The 14,042-nt window shown below is 47.9% G+C and overlaps 1 pseudogene; it reads left to right on the plus strand.

Annotated features, from left to right (window-relative positions):
• The first annotated feature begins 1,101 nt into the window (after positions 1–1,101).
• Positions 1,102–3,945, plus strand: LOC113407810 (annotated as a pseudogene).
• The last annotated feature ends 10,097 nt before the right edge of the window (positions 3,946–14,042 follow it).

Below are 14,042 nucleotides of genomic sequence, written 5' to 3' on the forward strand. Positions count from 1 at the left end.
AGAGTTATTCAAAAATTTTCTAACCGATACAAAATTTGTAAATTATTTTAAGGGTCAGAGTTAAGGTTACAATTTGAGTTAAAAGTGTTTGTCTTTGAAGTTTCAACATTGCATGTTGAAATGACCTCATCATATACACTATCGAGGATTCAAATGTTTAAAGAATATATGTTCCTATGATTCAGGGTATAAGTCAGCCTCTAACTGTATGCACTGAGGAAGAAATTTCTGTTATATGTAGATTGTCTCATTGCCTATCCCCTGGCATACATATCCTAGAACTGCCACCAATTGCCACAGCTGCACTTTTCCAGGACAACTTGTTTGAAGTATTGTTGTAGTCAGGTTGATCCCAGGATATGAGCAAAGTAAAGTAGGTGAGGTAATCTCTTTTATTGGACCAACTTACGTTGGAGGCTTCAAAAGAAAGCTGCACAACACCTTCAAAAGATGAGCCTGAGAACTTAAAATCATAAGTCTTCTGGACACTGAAAACCCTGGCCTTAAACAGAGAAATCTGATTTTATGGCCCATTACAATTTGTAACACACCCTGCTGCCTACTAACCTTCCATTGTCTGACAACTGCAGAGGTGTTAATTTCCTACTTTGTGTTTATTGCCCACTTTATTTTAAGTGGTCTCCTGCAACATGCTTAACCATCTGTCCCGTCTTGTATTTAACTTGAACACTCTGATTACCCTCTCCAGAGCTCTGTGAAGCTTGAAAGTTTGTCCCTTTCATCCACATAAGTTGGTCCAATAAACGATATTATCTCATTTACCTTGTCTCTCAACTCTGTTTCTTGGCATCCAGATGTGTCACAGGGTGGACTGAGCCCTTTACGAGGAAACTACTCCCGCTCACCTGTGGCTCATTAACAGCCTTGACAAGGCCTGACAGGGGACAGGTGGTCCCAATAAAGAGCCAGCGGGGAAGGGAACAGGAGGTGGAAGCTGTGGCAGAGAAGAGCAGCAGTGAGTAGGAGGCCCTTACAGGGGACCATGATTGGGAGAGGGAATGGGGCCTGGAAGCCAGAGCCAGAAGTTGAGCTCCAGCTCGGAAGGGCTGGGAGTGGTGGCTTTATGAAGTGCTTACCGGGATGGAAGAAGAGCCCCGGGTGTGGTAGAACACTCCAAAGCTGAATATGAACTTTTGAGTTGTTGTGATGAACATTCTTTTGGGACTTGGAGGATTCTTTTCAACTGTTTCTGTTATTAAATGAACCCCAAAAAGTCATAAGAAAGACTGTGTGGATTTCTTAAGGGCTCCTGAAGAGGAGAAAGAGAGGCAAGGCGCCACAGAGCCAACCCTGGCCATGAGAGGGATTTTGGGAGGTGGAGGGCCCTGTTACAGTATCCTATGACTGCCATCAATTGCCACAGATCCATTATGATTTAATCTTGTGGCATATTATTATTATGGATAAGAATAAAACTGGAGTCACAGTTAGGAGCCCCAGTCACGACTAGGATCTGTATAAATACAGAATAAGAATCATAATAAAACGCCCTATGTCCCAAAGACCTTACAATCTAAGCATCTATTTTCAATGACAAATCCATTTATTGGCACATGTATCCTATTACTCCCACAGATCCAGTTTTCTAGGATACTTTGATTCCCCGGCATATGGATCCTCCTTTGTCACTAAGCCCCACAGAACCACTTTTCTGCAACAAAGCCATTCCCGGGCAGAAGGATCTGACCTGCCACTCAACTGGCCCAGATTTTCTATGACAAAGTCACAAGTGGGAATGGTTCATTCAGAGCAAATGGAGCTGCCCTTGAATGTGACCCTCCTGTGTATGGCTATTGGGGCTCTTTTCATCCTTATCTTTGTCCCTCCTCCCTGCAGGAGGAAAGAGGGAACGGGAGCTCCCAGTAGGAGTTTATCCTACTGGGGGTCTCTGACCAGCCATGCCTGGAGATGCTGCTTTTCGTGGTCTTCCTGGTCTTGTACGTCCTGAACCTGGTGGGGAACCTGGCCGTTATCGTTGTCTTGTGGCTGGAACCCAGTCTCCACACCCCATGTATTCCTTCCTTAGCAACCTCTCCTTCTTGGATCTTTGCTACACCACCAGCACCATTTCTCAGATGCTGGTGAATTACAAGTCCATCACCTGGGCTGGCTGCATGGCCCAAGGCTACATCTTCCTCTCGCTGGCTGGTGCTGAGTGCCTCCTGCTGGCCGTGATGGTCTACAACTGCTACGTCGCCATCTGCCACCTGCTGCGCTACACGATCGTCATGAGCCGCCACCTCTGCCTGTAGATGGTGGCCACCGTCTGGTTGAACAGCTTCGGCAACTCCATCCTGCAGACCAGCCTGACCGTGTGGCTGCCCCAATGTGGAGAGGACTGGGTTGACCACTTCTTCTGCAAGGTGCTGGCCCTGCTCAAGCTGGTCTGTGTCAACACCTCTGACAACGAGGCCCAGGCATTTGCTGTCAATGTGATCTTCCGGCTGGTGCCGCTGGGCCTCATCCTGGTCTCCTACGGCTACATCGGCACCGCCGTGCTGAGGATTAAATAATAATAATATAATATACAGAGATATACCTATCTCACAGAGCTGGAAGGGACCTTGAAAGGTTATCAAGTCCAGTCCCCTACCTCCACTAACAGGACCAATTTTTTCACCCCAAATGTCCCCTTCAAGGATTGAACTCACAACCCTGGGTTTAACAGGCCAATGCGCAACCCACTGAGCTATCCCTCCTACAAGTCACTCGGCCCATGGCAAGCTCAAGGACTTCAACACCTGAGCCTCCCACCTAGCCATTGTGTCGCTCCTCTAGGGAACGGCCATTTCCATGTATCCACAGCCTCTGTCCAGGTACTCCCAGGACCAGGGCAAGTTGGTCTCCCTCTTCTATGGCATTATCGCCCCCATGCTCAACTCCCTGATATACACGCTGAGGAACAAGGAGGTGCACGGGGCCCTAAGGAGGGTGCTGGGGTGGCTATTCTGGGTAAGAGGACATAAGACAGAAAAATGTGCTTGGACTGGCTGGCTTGGTTCTCTGTGGGGCGGCAGCTCCGATCCAGTCTCAGGCCAGGGGACTGGCTGGCTCAGAGGGCCAGGCTATCGGATATGGAGCCTTCCCATCTAGGAGGTCTGCATTTTAATCTCTCTGTTCATGTACACATATGGTGCTGGGACTGGGAAACCAAAAGTCACTCACCATGAGCCCCAGAAGGCAGACAAGCTTGTCAAGGCCTGGTGGACGGTGTTGGGCACCGCACTGAGTCCTTCCTTGGCTCCATCCATGAACAAAGCTGGCTCTGCATGGAGGAGGCAAAGCAATGGGGGCATCTGAGAGTCATCTCTCTGCACCAGATCCAGACATCCCCCCAACATAAAATCTCTCTGATTGTATATTGATCTAAAAATGCCACCAACGCTGCCCCTTCTCTATTTAATTCTCAGATATGGATAGTTTTGGGGCTTCTTCTCCCTTCTCATGTTAAACTGCAGCTACTTTGGCTTTTGGAGGAAAATAGCTGGTGTCAATCATTGCTCCAAATACTGGAAAGGGTTAGTGAAGGTGTTAAGCCCATTATAATCAACTTTCCCCTCAGATTTTGCCTCTTTTCTCTCTAATTACTGAATATTAATCTAAAATTGTCTCAGATTTTCTCTTTATTGAATATCGATATAAATTTCCCTCCATTTTGGGACACCTCGAATCAAGCACCTTTCCTGCTAAATTATGGAATATTGATATAAAATCCTGCAAGATTTGGCCATTTTTCTCTTTAATTGCTGAATATAGGGAAAGAAACTCTCTCACTTTGTGGTCTTTTTTTTCCCTCTCCCATTTTAAAATGCAGCCACATCTGCTTTTGGAGGGAAACAGTTGGCTTGAGTTCTCTTCCCACATGGTAAATGAAGAAAAGGAGGATGTTTACCCTCCTCTGATCAACTTTGTCCTCAGATTTGACTCAAATAGGAATCTCGCACCCTCTCAAACCTGGTCCCATTTTTCTCAGCTGTTGAATGTTCATACGAAATGGCAGCAGATTTGGGGGTTCCCCCTCCATTTTATGCTGCAAGAAATTCTTCTGGTCTCAGGAAGAGGGGATTAGGCCAAATCAATACCCCATAGGGTGAATCATTGGGGGAAGGAGGTTAAACATCTCAGTGAACAACTTTCCCCTCCTGTATGAGAATCAAATTCTTTTCTCTTGGGTAAATAAAAAAAACACTGTGTGTGTTGATTCATTTGACTTTCGCAATTCTTAAAATACATAAAGGCTAGTAATACAGGAAAAAAATGACCCATGCTGTTTAAAATAGCAAAGCTTTCCAGCCCCTGGAGTTACCAAACCTGGGGACATGATTTACATAACTGGAATGTTAAAATCAATGGTTAGAACTTATTTAGGAACAATCAAGTGTACAACATGGGAGGGGGAGTGGCACTCTAGGTCCAAAATAACATTACTTGATTAGACTTTTTCATGACAGATAAAAAGGAACTGATCACAGATTTGAAATTTAGTGGTAGCTTAAACACAAGTGATTTTGACTTGAACACATTTGTTATGTGCCAAGAGAATAAAGACACAACCAATACTTTAGATACTTGATGCTTTAAAAAGGCAAATTTCACAATTCTAAAAACAATTATGAAACAAATTAGCTGGGAGGAAGAATTTAAACAGAATAGTATAAATGATCATTGGGAACTGTTTAAGAACACAATCAATGAAAAAGGTCACACTGGTTTAAAAAACAGCAACAACAACAACATGGGCCATGGTTCTGAGGGGAAGTGAGATACAAAAAGAAGAAAATAATATATAACGAATGGAAGAAATGGAAAGTTGATAGTAATGAACATAAATTAAAAGCTAGAAAATGTGGAAAATTGATAAGGTAAACAAAAGGACACAAGGAGAAATCTACGGCCAGCAGAATTAAGAACAATAAGAAGTTTTTAAGTATTAGGAACTAAAAGAATCCTAATAATGGTATTAGACCATTACTAAATGGAAATAATAATATCATTATCAATAATAATGCAGAAAAGGCAAACGTTCAATAAATATTTCTGTTCTATATTAGGAAAAAACCCCAGATACTGTCATCATATCATATGATGATGAGACTTTCCAATAGTATCTTGTGAAGATGTTAAAGAGCAGCTACTAAAGTTAGATGGTTTTCAGTCAACAGATGTGGAAAACTTGCATCCAAGAGATTTAAAAGAGTTGGCTGAGGAGCTCATTAGACCATTAATGGTGATTTTCTATAACTCTTGAAACACTGGAAAAATTCCAGAAGACTGAAAGTCTGCTTTAAAAAGAGTAAATGGGATCACTTAGGTAATTGTAGGCCTGTCAGCCTGACATCGATCTGGGAAATATTAATGGAGTGGCTGATACAGGACACTATTAATAAAGAATTAAAGAAGGGTGTGAAGGAGCAGAGAGATTGCTGCTGGGCACAGCAGGGGTCAAAGAAAACCAGTGGGCTCACCTAGCCCCATCCCGTTATACCTGCAGCCAATGCCAGGCCTGGAGGGGGGAGAAAAGAAGAGAGTCTAGCTCAGTCAGGAGCTGACTGGCAAAGAGGCAGGAGCTCTCTGTATACCTTTCTGAAGGCACAGACCAGCAACCGGCCTGCCAACGCAGCCACTGGAGGCAAGTAAGTCTTCCCCTGCCAAGGGGAACCTTCAGATAAGCCCCAACTGCATGAAAACTGGACTAGCAGGGCCACGCCCCAAACTAAAAGGACTTGCATGGGGAGCAGCTCAGGAAAACAGGTTCTGAACCCTCCCTCATGGATGGAAGAAAGGTCCATCTCCCCTGTTTAGGGGTTTGCGCGACACAGGTCCTCTTACAGCCCCCCAGCCAACGAGCTAGCCACTCGGCTGTCCGGCCACTGAAGGCCCTATCACAAATGGTGGAGAATGCAGGCATCGATCTAGTCCCTGCTGAAGGGAATTAAAAAAAAAAAAGTCCTGAGGACAAACCCTTGAATGGAGATGAAACAGCTGCTGAAATGGATGGCCGAGCAAAACACCCACCATTAACAGCAACAACAACAACTCCTGCAGTAGATGGCCATGCAGCAGTACAGTTAGTTCGCGAATTGGCAGCCCAACAGCAGCAGAGGCTGGTCCAACAAGTCACATCCATTTTGCGACCTGCTGCTCCAGCCGAGCTGCCTAACCCTGCCCCTATTAGGCTTGCCAAAATGAGGCCCAACGATGATCCTGAGGCTTTCTTAGAGACTTTCGAGTGGGTGGCCACAGTAACCCATTGGCCCCGAGACTAATGGGTTGCAGTGCTGGCCCTATACTTAACCAGGGTGCCACAGACTGCATACCATGCGTTAGACCCCACCGCCGTTCAGGACTATGCCCAAGTTAAGACAGCGATCCTCAACACCCTAGATATCTCAGAGGAAGCATTCCAGCAACACTTCCAGGGAGAGCGATACCTGCCAGGAGCCCGATCTTGCCTGTTGCCCAGAAGCTGCACAACTCATTCTGGAGATGGCTCAAATCAGAAGCAAAGATGGGGGCGCAGGTCACTGAGCAGGTCCTGCTAGAGCAGTTTGTCCAGATCCTACCCACTGGGGGAAGAGAGTGGATGTTGTGGCATCACCCTGACACCATGACGGATGCCATCCAGCTCATGGAGAACTACCTAGCCAGCAAGTCCCCCATGATGATGCCCCCTTCAGGCTCAGCTGGAACCAAGATCCCTGTGCCCCTAAAGGATGGTACTACCCATGGACCCCAGGATCGTGAAGAATGTTGGCCTCCTCCCTCCCTACCAAAGCTCCGGAGGACTCGAGGATCTAGGGATGCCAGGGCTTCCCAACCCAGAGGTCCAGAGCCGTTTACCTGCACTCCAGCTCAGGAGACCACAGGTCCACCAGAGGCCCAGACAGAGCCCTTGGTTGGCCCAGAACTCGGAGAGACCCATCGTGACCAGACCAAATGGGTATCCAGGCAGGAAACCCCGTGCGCCACCCAAGATCAGGACCAGTGTTTCACGTGTGGTCATTCTGGGCACTGGTTCAGAGACTGTCTGTACATGGAATGTAGCTTTGGGAAGGTCTGGACTCTGTGAGTATGAGCACCCCCCAGGGAACCAGCAAAACTGACCATCCTGCTGCGGGTAAATGGGAGAGAAGTAATGAATCTACTAGTCAGGGGTGCCCAGACCCTGGTTCGAAGTACAGTGGTGTCTAATCCCAGCCCCTAAGTGACTTTAATGGTGAGGAGACGTGAAAAGCCCCCGATGGTCGGTCTGGCCCTGACACTGGCCTACCCTAGGCAGGGACTCGAAGTATTTTGGGGAATTGTTAGCCGAACTGGTGGGACCCCTGTCCGACAGCCAAGGGCCCCTGCCTCTGGCCACAGGCCGACCTGAAGCTGCGACCCTTGCGGGGGAGGGGGAGGTTGCTGACCCTGCTGAAGGGACTTCCCAGTCCTCAGCGTCAACCCAGGCCAACCAGACCCCTTCCCAACCAGAAGGGGAGCTCCCCCCATTACCCAAATTGGAGATCCTGACTCACCTCTCTGACTTTGTGGAGGTGCAACAGGCTGACGACACCCTGAGTTGGGCATATGCCTAGGTGGCGGCGGTGAACGGGGAGACTGTCGAACCTCACCAAGCAGGACAGTTCCCACACTTTGAGATTCAAGGTGATCATCTGTCATAGAGAAAGACCAACCGACTGAAGAGGTTTGACATCAACTCTTGGTGCCCCGACCGTACTGGAGGGAGGTTATGCAACTCGCCCATGCCATACCCGCGGCTGGGCACCTTGGAAGGGAAAAGATGGTAGCCTGGATTTTATCCCGGTTCTTTTGGCCAGGGATCTACCGAGACATGGCAGACTTCTGTGCCTCATGCCTAAAGTGCCAGCTCATTGCACCTCGGACAGCTGAGAGAGCCCTGTTGATCCCCCTCCCGCTTGTAAGTGTACCCCTTTGCGGATACAATAGGAAACTAGAATGATACAAATCAAAACAGCACACATTAAATGGATTAAAAACTGACTGGGAGGTCTCAAAGGGTATGTCTATGCTGCAATAAAACACCCATGGCTGGCCCAGGTCAGCTGACTCAGGCATGCGGGGTTAGGGCTGCGGGGCTATAAAATTGCAGTGTCGATGTTGGGGCTAATACTGGAGCAGAAAGGATTCTCTCTGGGTCTAAGGCTTGGTCTACACTTACCCCCCAATTCGAACTAAGGTACGCAACTTCAGCTACGTGAATAACGTAGCTGAAGTTCGAAGTACCTTAGTTCGAACTTACCTCGGTCCACACGCAGCAGGCAGGCTCCCCCGTCGACTCCGCGGTACTCCTCTCGTCTAGCTGGAGTACCGCAGTCGACGGCGATCACTTCCTGGTTCGACTTATCGCGTCCAGACAAGACGCGATAAGTCGAACCCAGAACTTCGATTCCCAGCCGCCGAACTAGCGGCTGGGTGTAGACATACCCTTAGAGAGCATGGCCGTCCCTCCCTGTCAATCTCCAAGGGAGGCCACTCCTCCTCGCTACACTGGGACATTGTCTGCATACAGCCCTGGAGTGAGCCCTTCTAGAAATCCCCCTGGCAAGAACACACCATTGTGGTCCTCTACTGAGGCAACCTGAGTACCTTTACTGGACCTGAAAAAGAGCTCTGGGTGGAAGTTTGTCTCTCTCACCAACAGAAGTCTGCCCAATGAAAGATATTACCTTGCCCAGCTTGTCTCTCTACATAACTCAAACAGAAAGAAGGGATCCCTGATCCCTTTAGGTATATCTGCACCTTGCTTCATATGGTAGTGTAAACTCTGGCCACCTGCTGCATCTAGTCCTTCCGCCATTCAATATAGCTACATCTACCAGAGTGAAGATCAGTTGTAATGAAGGCACATTACACAGGAAATGCAAATCTTTGGGACACTACACTAAGATAGATAGATAGATAAATCAGTGGTCCCCAAACTTTTCAGTAGTTTCTTATGACACTACATATCAATATGGGCAGCGCATGGCATACACCCAGATCACTAAAAATACACTTAGCACTAAAACTATACTGAACATAATTTAATCTTTCCTTGCAGGGCCTCAGGGTCATCATTATCATCAATTATCATTGTAGGTGTAGGAGATTGGGCTGAATCTGTAATGACCCTATGACACACCCTGGAAGCTGGATTTTTGAATAAATCCCTGAGATCACCTTGCTTACTTGTCTTCTGCCTCTTTTGCGTAAAAGTAGAGTGCAGAATGTGCAATTGCATAACCTCTTGGGCAGTATATTAGTCCCAGTTACTAGATTGAAGATTTGTATTGAGAGATATCAGAAATGCCGGTTAATAGAGCTTTCAGGTTGATAAAGTGATGAATAACACAGTTTTCACTGTAGATAGATAGATAGAGCGATATAAGAATGACTGTGCATGCAACAACCTGTCTATAAATAGTTGGTTGCAGTTGCACTGATAAAAATAATTACTTATCAAGTACATTTTCCTAACCTGAATTTTATAGTGGTCAAATACATGTCATCCTGCAGTCTATTATCAACAATGGAGCATATGGAAATAAATCAGTATACTCAATGAATTGCGGCGAACAGCAGAGGCTAACAGAGGGAGTTTGCCTGGGAGCTGTCCGAGAGGAGGTACGCTAAGTGCTGCATTAGGGGGGCTGTGTTGGTGAGTATCTGAGTGTCTGCTGCTGGGACAGTTGGTCAGTTTGACCGTGTGCTTGATTGCTTGCTTGTTTGTTTGAAAAGTGTGAATTGGGAGTGCTTTGTTCCAGGTGGGCCTTGAGTGGGCCTGACTGGTATATAAGGGCAGTCAGCAGCGAACCAGCTGAGCGGCGAACAGCAGAGGCTAACAGAGGGAGTTTGCCTGGGGAGAGCTCCCTGAGGCTTTCATCTGCAGGTTTCTCTGAGTAGTTCCTGCAACAGCCGAGGAAGCTCTTAAGAGGACAGGGATATGGAAGGTGAGCGATCAGCTGTTGTAACCTGCACAGGTTGTGCCATGTTTGTCTTTCTTCCACAGGACAGAAGCGACTTTGTCTGTACAAAGTGCAAGCTGGTCTCCATATTGGAAGAGAAGGTTCGAGGGCTGGAGAAACGAGTATCAACACTGCGTTGCATAAGGGAAAATGAAGATTTCCTGGACAGACGTCAGGAGATGCTTCTACGGCCACAATGTTCTGAAGATTCAGAGCAGGCACAGCAGGGACAGAAGGATTGTGAAGAGGTTTGGCAGCATGTGACCTCCAGAAGGAGAAAGAGGAGTGTCCATGCACCAGCAATGGAGATACAGGTGAGCAATCGTTTCCATGTTCTCTCCACAGGTACTAACGCGGAGAGTGGACTAGATGACCCATCTGAGGGAAGGGAGCAGAAGGAGACTCCACCGATTGGAAGGCAAAAGATGCACTGTCCTAGGGATGGGGGTTCCACAACCACCACTCCCAAGAGGAGGAGGAGGGTGGTGGTGGTTGGGGACTCCCTCCTCAGGGGGACTGAGTCATCTATCTGCCGCCCCGACCGGGAAAACCGAGAGGTCTGCTGCTTGCCAGGAGCTAGGATACACGATGTGACAGAGAGACTGCCGAGACTCATCAAGCCCTGGGATCGCTACCCCTTCCTGCTTCTCCACGTGGGCACCAATGATACTGCCAAGAATGACCTTGAGCGGATCACTGCAGACTACGTGGCTCTGGGAAGAAAGATAAAGGAGTTTGAGGCGCAAGTGGTGTTCTCGTCCATCCTCCCTGTGCAAGGAAAAGGCCTGGGTAGAGACCGTCGAATTGTGGAAGTCAATGAATGGCTACGCAGGTGGTGTCGGAGAGAAGGCTTTGGATTCTTCGACCATGGGATGGTGTTCCAAGAAGGAGGAGTGCTAGGCAGAGACGGGCTCCACCTAACGAAGAGAGGGAAGAGCATCTTCGCCAGCAGGCTGGCTAACCTAGTGAGGAGGGCTTTAAACTAGGTTCACCGGGGGAAGGAGACCAAAGCCCTGAGGTAAGTGGGGAAATGGGATCCTGGGAGGAAGCACGAGCAGGCGAGCGCAAGAGGGGAGGACTCCTGTCTCATGCTGAGAAAGAGGGATGATCGATGAGTTATCTTAAGTGCCTATACACAAATGCAAGAAGCATGGGAAACAAGCAGGGAGAACTGGAAGTCCTGGCACAGTCAGGGAACTATGATGCGATTGGAATAACAGAGACTTGGTGGGATAACTCACATGACTGGAGTACTGTCATGGATGGATATAAACTGTTCAGGAAGGACAGGCAGGGCAGAAAAGGTGGGGGAGTTGCGTTGTATGTAAGAGAGGAGTATGACTGCTCAGAGCTCCGGTATGAAACTGCAGAAAAACCTGAGAGTCTCTGGATAAAGTTGAGAAGTGTGAGCAACAAGGGTGATGTCGTGGTTGGAGCCTGCTATAGACCACCAGACCAGGGGGATGAGGTGGATGAGGCTTTCTTCTGGCAACTAGCAGAAGTTGCTAGATCACAGGCCCTGGTTCTCATGGGAGACTTTAATCACCCTGATATCTGCTGGGAGAGCAATACAGCGGTGCACAGACAATCCAGGAAGTTTTTGGAAAGTGTAGGGGACAATTTCCTGGTGCAAGTGCTGGAGGAAGCAACTAGGGGCAGAGCTTTTCTTGACCTGCTGCTCACAAACAGGGAAGAATTAGTAGGGGAAGCAAAAGTGGATGGGAACCTGGGAGGCAGTGACCATGAGATGGTCGAGTTCAGGATCCTGACACAAGGAAGAAAGGAGAGCAGCAGAATACGGACCCTGGACTTCAGAAAAGCAGACTTTGACTCCCTCAGGGAACAAATGGGCAGGATCCCCTGGGAGAATAACATGAAGGGCAAAGGGGTCCAGGAGAGCTGGCTGTATTTTAAAGAATCCTTATTGCGGTTGCAGGAACAAACCATCCCAATGTGTAGAAAGAATAGTAAATATGGCAGGCGACCAGCTTGGCTAAACAGTGAAATCCTTGCTGATCTTAAACGCAAAAAAGAAGCTTACAAGAAGTGGAAGATTGGACAAATGACCAGGGAGGAGTATAAAACTATTGCTCAGGCATGCAGGAATGAAATCAGGAAGGCCAAATCACACTTGGAGTTGCAGCTAGCAAGAGATGTTAAGAGTAACAAGAAGGGTTTCTTCAGGTATGTTAGCAACAAGAAGAAAGTCAAGGAAAGTGTGGGCCCCTTACTGAATGAGGGAGGCAACCTAGTGACCGAGGATGTGGAAAAAGCTAATGTACTCAATGCTTTTTTTGCCTCTGTCTTCACGAACAAGGTCAGCTTCCAGACTGCTGCACTGGGCAGCACAATATGGGGAGAAGGTGACCAGCCCTATGTGGAGAAAGAAGTGGTTCAGGACTATTTAGAAAAACTGGACGTGCACAAGTCCATGGGGCCGGATGCGCTGCATCCGAGGGTGCTAAAGGAGTTGGCGGATGAGATTGCAGAGCCATTAGCCATTATTTTTGAAAACTCATGGCGATCGGGGGAGGTCCCGGATGACTGGAAAAAGGCTAATGTAGTGCCCATCTTTAAAAAAGGGAAGAAGGAGGATCCGGGGAACTACAGGCCAGTCAGCCTCACCTCAGTCCCTGGAAAAATCATGGAACAGGTCCTCAAGGAATCAATTATGAAACACTTAGAGGAGAGGAAAGTGATCAGGAACAGTCAGCATGGATTCACCAAGGGGACGTCGTGCCTGACTAACCTAATTGCCTTCTATGATGAGATAACTGGCTCTGTGAATGAGGGGAAAGCAGTGGATGTGTTATTCCTTGACTTTAGCAAAACTTTGATACGGTCTCCCACAGTATTCTTGCCGCCAAGTTAAAGAAGTATGGGCTGGATGAATGGACTGTAAGGTGGATAGAAAGCTGGCTAGATCGTCGGGCTCAACGGGTAGTGATCAATGGCTCCATGTCTAGTTGGCAGCCGGTTTCAAGCGGAGTGCCCCAAGGGTCGGTCCTGGGGCCGGTTTTGTTTAATATCTTTATTAATGATCTGGAGGATGGTGTGGACTGCACTCTCAGCAAGTTTGCAGATGACACTAAACTGGGAGGCGTGGTAGATACACTAGAGGGTAGGGATCGGATACAGAGGGACCTAGACAAATTAGAGGATTGGGCCAAAAAAAACCTGATGAGGTTCAACAAGGATAAGTGCAGAGTCCTGCACTTAGGACGGAAGAATCCCATGCACTGCTACAGACTAGGGACCGAATGGCTAGGTAGCAGTTCTGCAGAAAAGGACCTAGGAGTCACAGTGGACGAGAAGCTGGATATGAGTCAACAGTGTGCTCTTGTTGCCAAGAAGGCTAACGGCATTTTGGGCTGTATAAGTAGGGGCATTGCCAGCAGATCGAGGAACGTGATCATTCCCCTTTATTCGACATTGGTGAGGCCTCATCTGGAATACTGTGTCCAGTTTTGGGCCCCACACTACAAGAAGGATGTGGAAAAATTGGAAAGAGTCCAGCGGAGGGCAACAAAAATGATTAGGGGTCTGGAGCACATGACTTATGAGGAGAGGCTGAGGGAACTGGGATTGTTTAGTCTCCAGAAGAGAAGAATGAGGGGGGATTTGATAGCAGCCTTCAACTACCTGAAGGGGGGTTCCAAAGAGGATGGAGCTCGGCTGTTCTCAGTGGTGGCAGATGACAGAACAAGGAGCAATGGTCTCAAGTTGCAGTGGAGGAGGTCCAGGTTGGATATTAGGAAACACTATTTCACTAGGAGGGTGGTGAAGCACTGGAATGCGTTACCTAGGGAGGTGGTGGAGTCTCCTTCCTTGGAGGTTTTTAAGGCCCGGCTTGACAAAGCCCTGGCTGGGATGATTTAGTTGGGAATTGGTCCTGCTTTGAGCAGGGGGTTGGACTAGATGACCTCTTGAGGTCCCTTCCAACCCTGATATTCTATGATTCTATGATTCTAGCTTGTTAGCTGTACTTTAAAAGTTAGGTACCATCATTTGCGGTAGTGAACACCTTATATAGGTAAGGCAGAGATAGCACCC

This window comes from Terrapene carolina, unplaced genomic scaffold (assembly GCF_002925995.2).
Source record: "Terrapene carolina triunguis isolate 2854851 unplaced genomic scaffold, T_m_triunguis-2.0 Scaffold419, whole genome shotgun sequence".
NCBI lineage: Eukaryota > Metazoa > Chordata > Testudines > Emydidae > Terrapene > Terrapene triunguis.